The sequence below is a fragment of the Ochotona princeps genome, chromosome 3 (assembly GCF_030435755.1).
Source record: "Ochotona princeps isolate mOchPri1 chromosome 3, mOchPri1.hap1, whole genome shotgun sequence".
NCBI lineage: Eukaryota > Metazoa > Chordata > Mammalia > Lagomorpha > Ochotonidae > Ochotona > Ochotona princeps.
Window position 1 is genome coordinate 37,304,825 of NC_080834.1, and position 14,161 is coordinate 37,318,985.

A 14,161-nucleotide genomic window follows, 5' to 3' on the forward strand; every position below is an offset into this window, starting at 1 on the left:
TTATTGTAATTACCCAACAAGACATATATTTTGCTACACTTAGAATTAAATGTACTTTTCACTTATGAAATCTTGGAAATTCTTATTATAGGGTCTTACTTTCTGAAAATTTTCAGGCATTGTGTTAAAATGGGTTTTCCTAGTATTTGCATTATGCCCAGTTAAATATAATGTCTATTAGATTTATGTAGGATGTCATTTTCTGTAATACTTAGAATTTCTTATCTTTATAATTTTAAATTTTCTTAAATTTCCTTTGATTGCTTTGTGTTATATGCACTGATTTTTTAAATAAACTGTTGCTACTTAGTTTGAATCCGTATGTTATATCAGTATACATGCCTTCTCTTCCTGTTTCCGATCATTGCAGTATCACGTATTTGGAGTTCTGATTCTTATCTTTGCTCCCCTGTAATTTCCACAGTCTGGGATATTTCCTTATATGTGGCTGGGTTCATGATTCCCAGTCCTTTTTATTGACAAGATATCTGGGAACTCACTGAGGACTGTTTCCAAAGAGTTTCATTTGTTTGTGTTAGATACCCTTGAGTACTACACACCCAGATTGACATTACATTAAAATTCCCAGACTACAATTTTATGAACCATAAAAAATAATGTTAACCTAATTTCTCAAATTATCTCAAAAGTTAAACAAAGATTGGTTTCTTCTTCAGCCTGACTTATGGAAATTTTTATGGTTTAATCTTTTACATTAGACTTAGTGTTTTGGGTTTGTTTACTTTGGACTTCCTGAACTGGCCCAGATTTGTTTACCAAGGTTTATGCACCAACCACCCTCACCATAGCCCTAATTTACCAGCCAGTGGTATTCTTACAACTTCTATTTATGTGATTCTCCTAAGAATTATGTTTCTGCTTATTATTCTCAGTTTCCCTTATTTTTATGAAAAGTGTCCATGTATTAAATATCACAACTTCTCCTTTATGAATTTTAGATTGTATGAGAATATTTTTGAATGTTAGTTCATAATATCAAAGTTTTGCATATTGATGGTAGTTCTAAGTTGACGTCTTCATTTTAAGAACACAAGGAGACTCCCTAGCATAAATCTCATAATCATTGACTTAAACTAAACAAAATTATTCCAAATTTTTGGGCTTTTTGGTTCATCTTCACACCTTTTTGATAAAATAAACAGCTGGCTTAAGAAACATAATTGGCATGAGTTTTTGACATTAAAATATAAAAGTTCAATCTTACTTTTAAGATTCTCTAGTATTTATTTCAGCTGCATTTCTTTACTACAATTCTCACTATGATAAAATATTGAAAAATAATTTTCCATTGCTTACAAATATGAGTTAACATTTTTCAAAGATGTACTTAACATAGAAAGGTAAAAGCTAACAAGTTAGAGAAACTGAATGCAAAATATTTGAGAGAAATTATAGCAAAAATAGCACCACTAAAGAATCCCCATCTTTAATTAACCAAATTCCCACAAACACACATTTTCACAACACACTTAACATGCGATTTTCTTGTTGTAAAGCTGAAACTTGTGCCCTCGGGTGTGTGTGTGCCAGTGATCCTTACGAAGAAATACTATCATGACTTGTTACAATTTTGTACACAAGTGTGGTCACTGAAAGTATGTTCCCTAAGGTATTCATGTTTGAATTTATATCTCAGATAACTTCTGAATCACCAGGCAGTTCACCTACAGTCTTTGTTTTAATTTTTCTGTCTGTAAAGTGTGAATGAAATGAATTCATATTCGCTTGGTTATTGGGTTGAAAAAATATATTTATTAATTTAAAGGCAAAGGAAGCATCTTAGATATTAATGATTTTTCTTAGTACAGATCAAGCATCCCTAATTCAAGAGTCCACAACTGAAATACTCCAAACTCCAGAATATATTCCAGCCATGACCTCAACACCACAAGGGCAAAATGTCATATTTGACCCAAGTAACAGGTCTCAGTCAAAACGCAGGTGAATTAGTGGTGCTGTGGCATGGTGGGTAAAAACACCCCCACTTGTAGTGCCAGTAATGCATATGTGTGACAGATTGAGTTCTGGCTTGTGCACTTTGGCCCAACTCCCTGCTGATATTCCTGAGAAAGCAGTGGAAGGTGGCACATGGAAATGAAGATTTTATCTCTGGGCTTGGGCCTGGCTTGTCCCCAACTGCCATAGCCTTCTAGGGAGTACAACAGTGGGTGGAAGATCTCTCTTTCTGTCCCTGGAACTCTGCCTTCCAAATAAAGCTTTTATAAAGGCAACCAAAAAATATTGTATAGGATAGCTTAGCTTACACGTGTAAAGTTTGTGAAAGATAAATGACTTTAATATTTACATTTGGGTTCTATCCTCAAGATAGCTATTTATATGCAGATTTGCTGAAGTCCAAACTCTGAATCAAAGTTATACTCGGTGTGGATCACCAACCAGTTGAACGCTTAAATATGTGCTTCTATTACTGCTTCTGTAAGTCAGGGATAAGCTCCTTGCACGAAAGATACGTGCACTATTAATTCCGTGATAATTCATGGCTACTTTTTGTAGTGCATTATATTTAGTTTAAACCATTGTAAAAACATGCTCAGAATGAGACATGTGACAATATAAATTATTTGTCAGCAATATTGTTCTTTTCTGCATAAAAGGATTATTAGTTAAAATGAGAAGGTCCCATGAGTAGAGAAAATAGTAATATCATTATAGTAACTGATTTACTGAGTCCCTCTGGTCCAACCATTGAGGTAATATATTTTTCACTTCCTCTAACCAAGTTCAGAGATATCACTTGCTTTTTCCTGCTCATAACTGTTGTAAAGTTAGACAATCTATGTGGAGCCTTTGCTCCTGGGCTGTGGTAAAACTGTCTGTCCTTGTATTGCACATTTCGCTATTATGTGATGTCATCCATTATATGGTGTTTTGATGAATCTTGTCTTTTTTGGATATTCTTTCCTAAGAGTAGTGTTTGTCTGTCAATGTTTAACCATTAAACAATGCAAAAGATTCGCTAGCTTATTGTATATTTGTGCAGTATGATATAAAGATCCAAATGTCTCCACAATCAACTTTTATGATCCTCATAAAAATTCATGAGAACATCCTGAACTTGGATTATAGGCAGCCTTGATTGTATATTCTCACCTTTCAGAGTGAAACATTAACTTGAACATTAGCTATGAGAATAACAGGAGAACAATTTTCCATTTCCTTTTTATTTAATAAATAATCAAATACCAACTGTTATTAATATTTAATTTGTTGTTGTAGATAAAATCACAAATGTTCATTTAATCAAATGAAACAAAGCATGGACTCTGAGATGATAGTGCCTATAACTGAACCTTGGCATTACCTGTTAGAACAATGACATGCATCTTAATATTTAGTATATTGTTTATTAAAGACAGAGAGAATGCCCACTCCACTGGGTTATTTTTAGACAGTGCAGCAAGCTTTGCAACTAAAGATGGTTATGGCAGTGCACATTTGTACGACACACCCCTGGACAGTTACCCATGATTCTTTGTTGCAGGGCTCTGTTGGACAATAACAGATGCTCAGTTTTCCTGACCTCCCCCACACCAGTGCTGGTAGAACCTTCCCCTCCTCAGTGTGGCAGCCAGCCATGTCTCATTATTTGCAATAAATTTTTCTTGTATGGAAAACTACCCTAATTGAGAACCAATGATAAGAGCTTTTGCGGTGCGGTGACAGGAAGAAACCATGAAGTGATAAAATTCCTGATTGTCAACAGTAAACCATGTAGTGCAGCGAGAGGTCTTAAAAGCATTGAATTAGAACTGAGACACAGGTGAGCTTGGATTCAGGCTTCGAGCAAATCATCTCTGGCTGGACCAGACTGAACATAGGAACTAATAGTTTCACCTGGGTTCCCCATGTGAGTGTTAGGGGTCTGTGTACTGGGGCGATCTCCTACTTTCCCAAGAGCGTTAGTAGGGAGTTGGGTCAGAAGTAGAGCAGACAGGATTTGAATTGGTGCCCAGACAAAATGTCAACATTGCAGATGGCAGCTTAATGTGCTTTACCACAATGCTACCCATAGAAAGCTATTAAAAAGAGAGAGATTTATTTTACCGGAAAGACAGAATGACAGAGAGAGGGAGAGACACAAAGAAAACTTATATGCATTGGGTCACTCCCTAAATGGCCGCAAAGGCCAGAGCTACGCTGATCCATAGTATAAGTCCATAGATTCTTCCATGTGTCCCATGTGGGTCCAGGTAAGGCTTTTCCCCATCCTGTATTGCTTTCTTAACAGATTGGATTGGGCCAGCACTCAGACTGGTGCACATATATATATTTAAAGATTTATTTATTTCATTACAAAGTCAGATATACAGAGAGGAGGAGAGACAGAGAGGAAGATCTTCCATCCGATGATTCACTCCCCAAGTGAGCCACAATGGCCGGTGTGCGCCGATCCGAAGCTGGGAACCTGGAACCTCTTCCAGGTCTCCCTCGTGGGTGCAGGGTCCCAATGCATTGAGCCGTCCTTGACTGCCTTCCCAGGCCACAAGCAGGGAGCTGGATGGGAAGTGGAGCTGCCGGGATTAGAACCGGCGCCCATATGAGATCTCGGGGCGTTCAAGGCGAGAACTTTAGCCACTAGGCCACGCTGCCGGGCCCAATGACATATATTTTTAAACTAATATATGGAGGATTCATTGTATGATATCTGAGAATGATATGATATTAAGGAAACATAAAAGAGGATTCATAGAGTTAAAATTTAGATAGTGTAGTCATGAGTCTAGAAAGCCTGTTTTGAACTTGCAGCATTTGAGAAGAGATCTTAAAAAGCAAGCAAAATTCTCATAAATATCTAAGGAGAAGCAGTAGAATATGCTCTAGTATTCAAGCATGAAAGAAGAAGAATGCAAGAACTAATTATTGGTTAATTTTGTAGAATGTAGGATTTTATTCTAGGTGTAATGGAAAGACACAGAAGGAGTGAGCCAGGGTCTTCGTAGAATAAATGGTTAACAGGGAAAATTCCATCTCGGGGACTGATTAGTGAACAGTTTTAGCAGGTGCATGGGTCAAACTGAAGTAACTAGAAATAGATCTGAGAATCAGAGATAGAGTATGGAGACTTCTAGATTGGGTTGTAGGTTTGGTGTAAAGCAAGGGAGTTTAGGACATGTTTAAACTTGCTGATCTGAGAAACAGGATATCTGAGGTTGTTTTTACCAAGGGAGGCTTGATTACAGAAGACCATGTTTGAGATGTCCAGTGAACCTCAATATGGAAAAATGAGCAGTAAGCTGCTAGTTAAGGTCCGAAATGGCAATTGCAATATGCAGCTGGTTATAGAGCCACAACATGCAGGCTCACCCAGCATGTAAATGCAGTTGAAGTCTTAACAGCAAAAGGTCTAGGTGCTTCAATTATAATACAATTTGATACTGTGTGCGTATGTTTTTCTTTTGTTCTTGTAACATTTATTACAAAATTTGTGCTTCAGCATCACAAAGTATCTTACAGTTTTATAAAACAAAATATTCAAAGCAGTTCTTGTGGACAAGACCAAAGTTGCCAGTTGGGTGATGGTATGTTAGTCTCTGGGAGGAGTGAGTTTGGGCGTCAGAGTCTTTGAGAACAATGAGTTTCTTCGGGCGATGGTCTTTTTAGCCTCTGGATGGGCTGAGTTTCCTTGTACTTTCCAGGTTTTGAGGCTGCCTGCAGTCCTTGGTCATGAACTCCATCCTCCTTCTTCCGAGGGTGCACCATTTGCCGGTTCTTCACGGGCTCCATTTCCCTGATTCTTGCTCTCCTACCTCCCACTTTGGGAAATTCCCTCAGACATTAGGTCTTTCTAGGAAAACCAAAGCAATCCCTCATTTCAATGTTAACTAGAGTCCCCTGTGTTGATCTTCAGATGGAATTTCTCTTCAGCATGTTACATAACACTCCCACATTCTGGCAACAAAGTATGTACACCTTCAGGGAAATATTCTGCTTAGTAGTGTATGTTATAAAGACATTGTGTTAAAAGCAAAAAAGCTTAAGGTCAATAGAAATTGTTGATAAGGCTGAAGATGCTGCAAAGAGGAATGAATTAATCCTCTGAGATTGTACATTAAAATTTATTGATGAATATATTACAATTTCTACATGAGAACCAGAGGAGTTATGTAAAAGTATGCTAAAGAATTCAATAAAAACACAAAGTTTAGGTGAGAGGTAGTAAGCGATTTGAAGTACATACATCAAGGCAAACATAATACTAAAAGACAGACAACATGACACATAAAACTGCATATAACACACACTTAAACTGCATATTAGATTTCTAATAAGAATAATTTTCAAAGCATATGTGCCAAAAATAAAAGCAGTAAATAATAACACTTAAAATAATTGAAAAACGAAAAAAAATAACTTCATCAGTAACCATAACAGTGCCAACTGTAACAACCATAAAATATCTTACCTTAATAATTAAAAGCAAATCTTTATCATAAATTCATTGGTGGTGGTAAAGAAATCGAGGGATGGGTACATCTCTACTCATTGAGTTGATGATCAACAAATACTTCAAATGTTTCAGAGCTTTTTAAATTTATTATCTTTAATTTTTTTATGATGGTGGGAGGGACCAAGGGTTAGGGAAAAGTGGGTGTGATAATGATTTTCAAACTTTCTGTTTCTTGTTCCAATATCTGGGTGAAGGGAGAAGATAAGGGGAGAAGCCATCCCCAGCATCCCTACCTCCCCAATACCTGGGCATGAAGAATGGCCACCCATTATCAGCCCAGGCTCTCCAATGTGGGGCATGCTGTGAGGGTTCTGCCCAGGTGGTTTTGATAGTACTGAAAGGCCATAGCTTTCTCTGATTGTATGGTGAGAAACTCCTTCCAATGTCCACTGGCCAACATAATCCACCTTAGAGTCTCCATTCATCCAGATGTTTGCTGTCATCATTTGGCTGGTAGTTGTGCAATTTTTTCTGTTCTTCTTCCTTTACTGTGGTACCAGATGACCTCTGCTAGTCCAATAGGCTTCGATATCCTCCTGCTGTCCACAACTTCATCTCTTCCAGTGAAGAGGGCCAAATGTTGCAGGTGGTCCCAAGGACTTGGTCTAGGCAACCTTGACCCCACGAGAACACCTGCCCCTGGGGCTCATGGACACAGCATCCACCGCACATGGTGTATATGCATGCGTATGTTAGTGAATTATTGAATATTTATTTGCTTTATTAGTTAACAGGGTAAAGATAAATAGCATCACAAGGTTAACTATTACATCTGGAACAAATATATTTGCTTCCAATTTCATTCTCCAATATAAGGAACCAGGACTCCTTGGATAAATAAACTGATTTTAGGACCCAGAAAATAAATGTAAGTAAACTGAACATGGAGTATTTAGTAGTGTCAGAAAGTCATGAAGTGTCAGGCCAACAATGCACAGTAAAGAAGTAAAAGTACTTCCAATGATCAAGACTTTGAGTAAAACAAACAATGCAATATTAGATTACATTTCCAAAGTATAGTTAATATTATGAGTTAATTTGGATATAAATAAAAGATTGAATAAATTTATAAATCAACAAAACAGAAATCTGCTAAGAAGATTTATTCCAGATAATTCATGTAAATTGTTCACTGCTCAACTCTATGCATTTTTGAAATTTTTTTTTTATTTGAGGAGTAGGGTTAGATAGAGAGAGGGATGGAAGAAGAGAGAGAGATACTGAGAGAGAGAGAGAGAGAGAGAGAGAGAGAGAGAGAGAGAGAGAGAGAGAGATCTTCCATTTGCTGGTTTACTCTTGAAATGGCCAAAATGGTCAGGAGTCAAGAGCTTCCTGCAATTTCCCCATGTAGCTGCAAGGACCCAAACACTTGGGTCATCATCAGTTGCTCTCCAAGGCACGTTACCAGGGGGCTGGATCATAGGTACAACTGCTAGGACTCAAATAGGGTGCTGGCTCCAAAGGTGCCAGCTTTATTCAATCTGGCAATACATGGAAATAGTACCACTCCTAACTCCATGCTTATCATATTATCACTAATTTTAATGTTTTTGTGATACAGTTCCATGGGTTCAAGGACTTCTCCTCCTCCCATTTTCCCTCCACACAAACTGATTCCCCCTATATTATCACAACAGTAAAGTCCTTTAAAAGCAGTCATAAGTCCATAATTTACTATTTAAGTGTATCCTGAAGTTGCAGGTATTGACAATGGTACAAAGTCAAGCATCCTATTGTTAAGATATATTTAACACTTTCCTTGGGAATCCAAATTTTATTCAGGAGTAGAGATGCATACTACAATGTATCTTTATTTCTTTGTATGCTAGTTTCCACTACACAGTGTCTCCAGATGAATACACACACACACACACACACACACACAAAAGGTGGACATTGACTTATATCAGAGAGAATATGATATTTGTGCTGTTTTGTCCTTTTAGGATTGGCTTGTTTCACTGAGCATAATGGTCTGTAATTGGGACCATTTTATGATAAATGGTAGAATTTCGTTCTTTTTAATGGCTGAGTTGTACTCTATATAGTAGATGTGCCACAGTTTCTTTATCCATTTCTCTTTGACATGTATCAGGGTTGTCTGCTTTGTTTCCATGTCTTTAGTATTGTAGATTATGCTGCTGTGAATATAGGATTATGTTTACATGTCACTTTCTCATATGCAGATTTAATTTCATTTAGCTATATTCCCAGAAATGGGATAGTTGGGTTCATTCAGTAGATCAATTTTCAGTTGTCTTAGTGTTCTCCATAATGATTTCCATAGTGATTGTACTAACCTGCATAACTACTTATCATCTTTAATTTTTTTTTTAAAGATTTTATTGTTATTGGAAAGCCGGATATACAGAGAGGAGGAGAGACAGAGAGGAAGATCTTCCATCTGATGTTTCACTCCCCAAGTGAGCCACAACGGGCCGGTGCGCGCTGATCCGATGCCGGGACCAGGAACCTCTTCCGGGTCTCCCACGCGGGTGCAGTGTCCCATCTTTAATTTTTAAAGACTAGTTTATTGGAAAGGCAGATCAACATAAAGAAGGAGATAAATGCAAAGATATTTTGGCTGCTAGTTCATTCCCTCAGGTGGATGCCATGGTCAGATCTGAGCCAATCCAAAGCAAGGAATAACTTCAGAATTTCCCACGTGGGTGCAGTTTCCCATGGCTTCTGGACGATCTTCTACTGCTTTCTCATGCCACAAGAAGGAAGCTGGATGGGAAGTGGAGCTTTTAGGACAAGACCCAGTGCTCATGTGAGTTCCAGCACATGCAAGACCAGGATTTAGCCACTAGTTTATCATGCCAGGCCCAACTGTATGCTTTCTAAATTGATTTATCGAAAGGTTCAGTATGGAATGTGGGAGAGATTAACTTTCAACTAGAGAAATACAACAAACCCCATACAGGCAAGTGAATAAAGACAGCAACAAGAGCCAAAAATCGTATTGTTAGTTTCTACAGTTCACAAGATATGTTGAAAATGTCATTTTGACAACTTCTTTTTTCCTTATCCATAACTCCAGTCTAATGAGAAAGCATTGTCAAAGCTTCAATCAAAAGTGATCCTACAAAATTACTGAGCCAGGGTCCTCTGTTGGCACAGTCCTAAAACATGGAAAGTCCACAAAACTGTCCTAGTTCACTGGAGCCTACACTAAGACAGCAGAGGTAACGTGAGGTCCTGGAAAAAGAACACTGGAAAAAGTGAATGTAGATGAATGAATTACTAACTTAAATTATGATAAAGGATTTATATTGCTTCATTAAGTAGGATAAATACCCCTTATTTATGTGGGATGTTAATAGTAAGCGAAAATGTAATCATATGAAAATTTCTGGCAGTGTCTTCTAAAACATCTGTACATATCTAGTTTTTTTAAAAAAAATAAAAGTGTACTATTTAAGTTATCTCAATAGAGTCTCATAAAAATAACCGAATGAGCATAGTTTGAATTTAATACATGGAAAAATTCACTATAGGCACCGAGTAAACCTATTACATTGAGTGTAAATGGTTATCTCACTTAATGCATTGGAGAAAAAAGGAAAGAGTTTAGGAAGATACTTGGTATTACACTTATATTTATAGGAATGTAGGAATTCCCACAATATTTACAGAGACACATCCACTTAAGGAGAGTTTTCAGTTTTTTTTGGATTATCTAACTGAAAGTGTCCCAAGCCTATCAGTCTACTTATTTAGTGTTCTGGATTAGAAGTTGCATGCATGATCAAATTGATTCAAGTTATTACTTAAAGAGAAATGATATTATGCACATCTTGGTGCGCATCTGAGTTCATTAAGGTTGGTTTGTAATATTTCAAAGTATGGCTATTTGGTCTGTATAATGTAGTCTATTTATTATTTAAAGAGATGGTTTCTTAACAGTGGCATATCAGCATGTAAACATAAAAATGAATCTTTAAAGATATTTAATTTTTTTCTTGAATTGCAGAAACAGAAAGAGACCAGAAATCAGATAGACAAATCTTTCATCCACTGATTCACTTTGCCGTTCCCCATAACAATCGGACCCGGCTGGGAAGAAGCCAAGAGCCTGTAACTGCATCCAGTTCTCTCATTTGGTGACAGTTTGAGTCAACACAGGAAGCTTCCCAGGATGTGTATCGTCAGGAAGCTCTAACCGAAAGCAGAGTCAGGACGTGAACTCGGGCATTCCACCAAGGGATGTGGCTGTCGCAAGTGGCATCAAACAAATGCATCGAATCCCCCCTTTCTCCAAAATAAATCAATCATATAAAATACAGCAGGTGGATTTCAGGCACAAAGTCAGTGAGTGGAATGTCGATTATTTGATTATTTACAATACATTGAATCACTTCTGAATAAGATTTGGATTCCCAAGGAAACTTGTCAACCAAATGCTGGACGTTCTATTGTTGTCTGTACCCACAATTTCAGGATATACTTAAATAAAATGATGGACTTGAAAATGTTGTTGAACAACTATACTAACTCTATTATTGTTATAATGGGGAGGGGGGGAAGACCTTGGGGAGGTGGGGAGAAGGGGAAGTCTCTGAACCTCAGGAACTGTTTCATGAAAAATAATAAAAGCATATATAGTCATGTAACATTAGTAAATTAATCTCATATTTGTGTCACATGCAAGGAGAAAAGCTGCTTCTAGTGTAGCTCATTAGAAGTAAGTATGGAAGGACAAATGCCATAAGGAAAAGTATATCTTTTTTTTTGAAGATTTATTTATTTTTATTACAAAGTCAGATATACAGAGAGGAGGAGAAACAGAGAGGAAGATCTTCCATCCGATGATTCACTCCCCAAGTGAGTGCAATGGCCAGTGCTGCACCAATCCGAAGCCAGGAACCAGGAACTTCCTCCAGGTCTCCCACACGGCTGCAGGGTTCCATGGCATTGGCCATCCTGGACTTCTTTCCCAGGCCACAAGCAGGGAGCTGGATGGGAAGTGGAGCTGCCGGGATTAGAACCGGCGCCCATATGGGATCCCGGCGCGTTCAAGGCGAGGACTTTAGCCGCTAGGCCACTGCACTGGGCCCCGAAAAGTATATCTTTTTTAATTTGCTAGTGTTTTGGTTCTGGCACATCAGAATTTTGAGCAGATTAAGAACAACTTATTGTTTAGAAAAAAATGACAGTGATGAATGGATACTTCAAATAATGGTGTGCTACACTCAAAACCCGATAAATAAAGATGACAAGTGGAGGACAAATTATAAAATTACATCTCTCTTCTAGTAAATCTAACATCAAGGATTTGATGTCAAAATGAAAGATTATCTATCGAAGTTTGGTAGTTCATATTTGATCAATTGTGCTGCTGTTTTAAGTGTTTCTTGCTTGGATCACATTCATAGATTTCTATGAGTACTATAAACACAAAAACACATATAATAGTTAATGTCTAAACAAAATGGAAATGATATTATCACATAAATAGTCTTCAAAAACTCATTTTTAAGAAATTATTAACATAATGCACAATTGAGAAGTTCTTGGTCAATACTACAGCTGAGGTGGTTTTAATTATACTTGAGGAGTGCCACATTCTTTGCATTTTTTTAAAGATTTATTTATTTCATTACAAAGTCAGATATGCAGAGAGGAGGAGAGACAGAGAGGAAGATCTTCCGTCCCATGATTCACTCCCCAAGTGAGCCGCTACAGCCGGTGCTGTGCCATTCCGAAGCCAGGAACCAGGAACCTCTTCCAGGTCTCCCACGTGGGTGCAGGGTCACAATGCATTAGGCCGTCCTCAACTGCTTTCCCAGGCCACAAGCAGAGAGCTGGATGGGAAGTGGAGCTGCCAGGATTAGAACCGGTGCCCATATGGGATCTCGGGGCGTTCAAGGCGAGGACTTTAGCCACTAGGCCACGCCGCTGGGTCCACACATTCTTTGCATTTTACAAGCAGCATTGCCAAATCACAAAGACAACAGCCATGAATCTAGCATTTTTATTTCAAAGAATTTCACCATCTGCTCATATGAAACCAGCACTGTAAAATATTTACACTCTAGGTGTCAAGGAGTGTAACTGCAAATTCCCTCTCATGCCTCAAAAGTTCTCCTGGGAGAAATTATATTAAGATAAAATTGCCTAAGGATATATGGTGCATCCACCCAGACAAGTCAGTGGTTTTCAATCCCAACTATGTATCAGAATCAGCTAAAATTCTTTAAAGGTAGTACTGGTGTCTGGCCCCCTCTGATGTTACTTTGATACCATTGGTTTGATGTGGAATTTTATATTGTTGATAATTTTCTGTGTATTATTTTAATTACAGATCAAAAATGAGAACCAGTGGAATAGAAACCAAAGACACTGCTTCTTAATCCAGCCTGCATAAGAGGTGCTTCCAAAATACTATTGTAATCATGAAATACACAGCTAAAACAAACATGGTCATGTCTGGACCTCAGTGACAAGATTCTGGGTAAGGAGGAAATATTAGTAGTTGTTGAAAAGTTTTTACAGTTGATTCTAGTATGAAGTTCAAACTGAGCATCACACAATTAATGACTTAAACACTGGAACTTTACTATTTAATCTCCTGCAAAACATAAAAGAGAAAAATAGAACAGAGAAATAAAAATGATCTCTGCAAACCATACCTATTAGGCTTGCATAAGAAGAAGCTGCTCGTTGGATTTCAGAGTTGTCATTCTGGAATCTTGAACAAAAGTTGTGCAACTCCTGCAGGGTGTAGGTTTGTTGTTGTTTCACTGACATGCTGTTTTGCTCCTAACTGATTTGAGGAACGCTCATGGACAATATCTAACAAGCCTTAGACCATTTCTGCCTTTAATTTCCTACCCTTGTTTTATTCAAAATCCTCATTTGCTTTATGTAACAAACAAGTTGCCTAAAAAAATACTTAGTGATTTGTTTGAAAGCTATAATGATAGAATGGGTAGGAGGGAGAGAAGGAGAGAGTGGCAGACAGCGAGATCTGGTTCACTCACCAAAGCCTCAATGGCAGAAGGTTTGGCAGACACAAACCACAACTGCCTGCTGGAGCAGGAGCCCAAGAGCTTGGATCCTGGCATTGTCTTCCTTGGTGCACTAATAGGAAGCTGAGTCTGAACAAAACAGCTCACCCCCAAATCACAAATGGGGACTTATCTGAGCAGTGCAGGCCCTATGTCATTTTATACAGTGCTTTGAAATTATTTCTGCAGCCATGAAAGTTGGAACATGCATGCACATTGGAAAGAGAAGCTAAAGGAAGGCAGAAAAATAAGTTCAAAGATTTCTGTAAGGTAGTCTCAACTTTGTGTTACAAAAGAGAAAATATGCATGATTCCTCACTCGTGTGTTCAGTTTGAAGCGGATCCTTGATTTTCCTGACTGATTTCAATGACGTTCTTTTCATAAAAGATTTTATAATCTGGGCCAGGCACGTAGCCTAGTGGCTAAAATCCATGCTTTGCATGCACCAGGATCCCATACGGGTGCAAATTCCTGTTCTAGCTGATCCACTTCCCATCCAGCTCCCTGTTGTGGCCTGGGAAAGCAGTCAAGGATGGCCCAAGGTCTTGGGACCTTAAACTCGACTGGAAGACCCACAGGAGGCTCCTGGTTCCTAGTTTCAGATTGGCTCAGCTCTGGCTGTTGTGGTCGCTTGGAGAGAAATCAGCAGATGGAGGA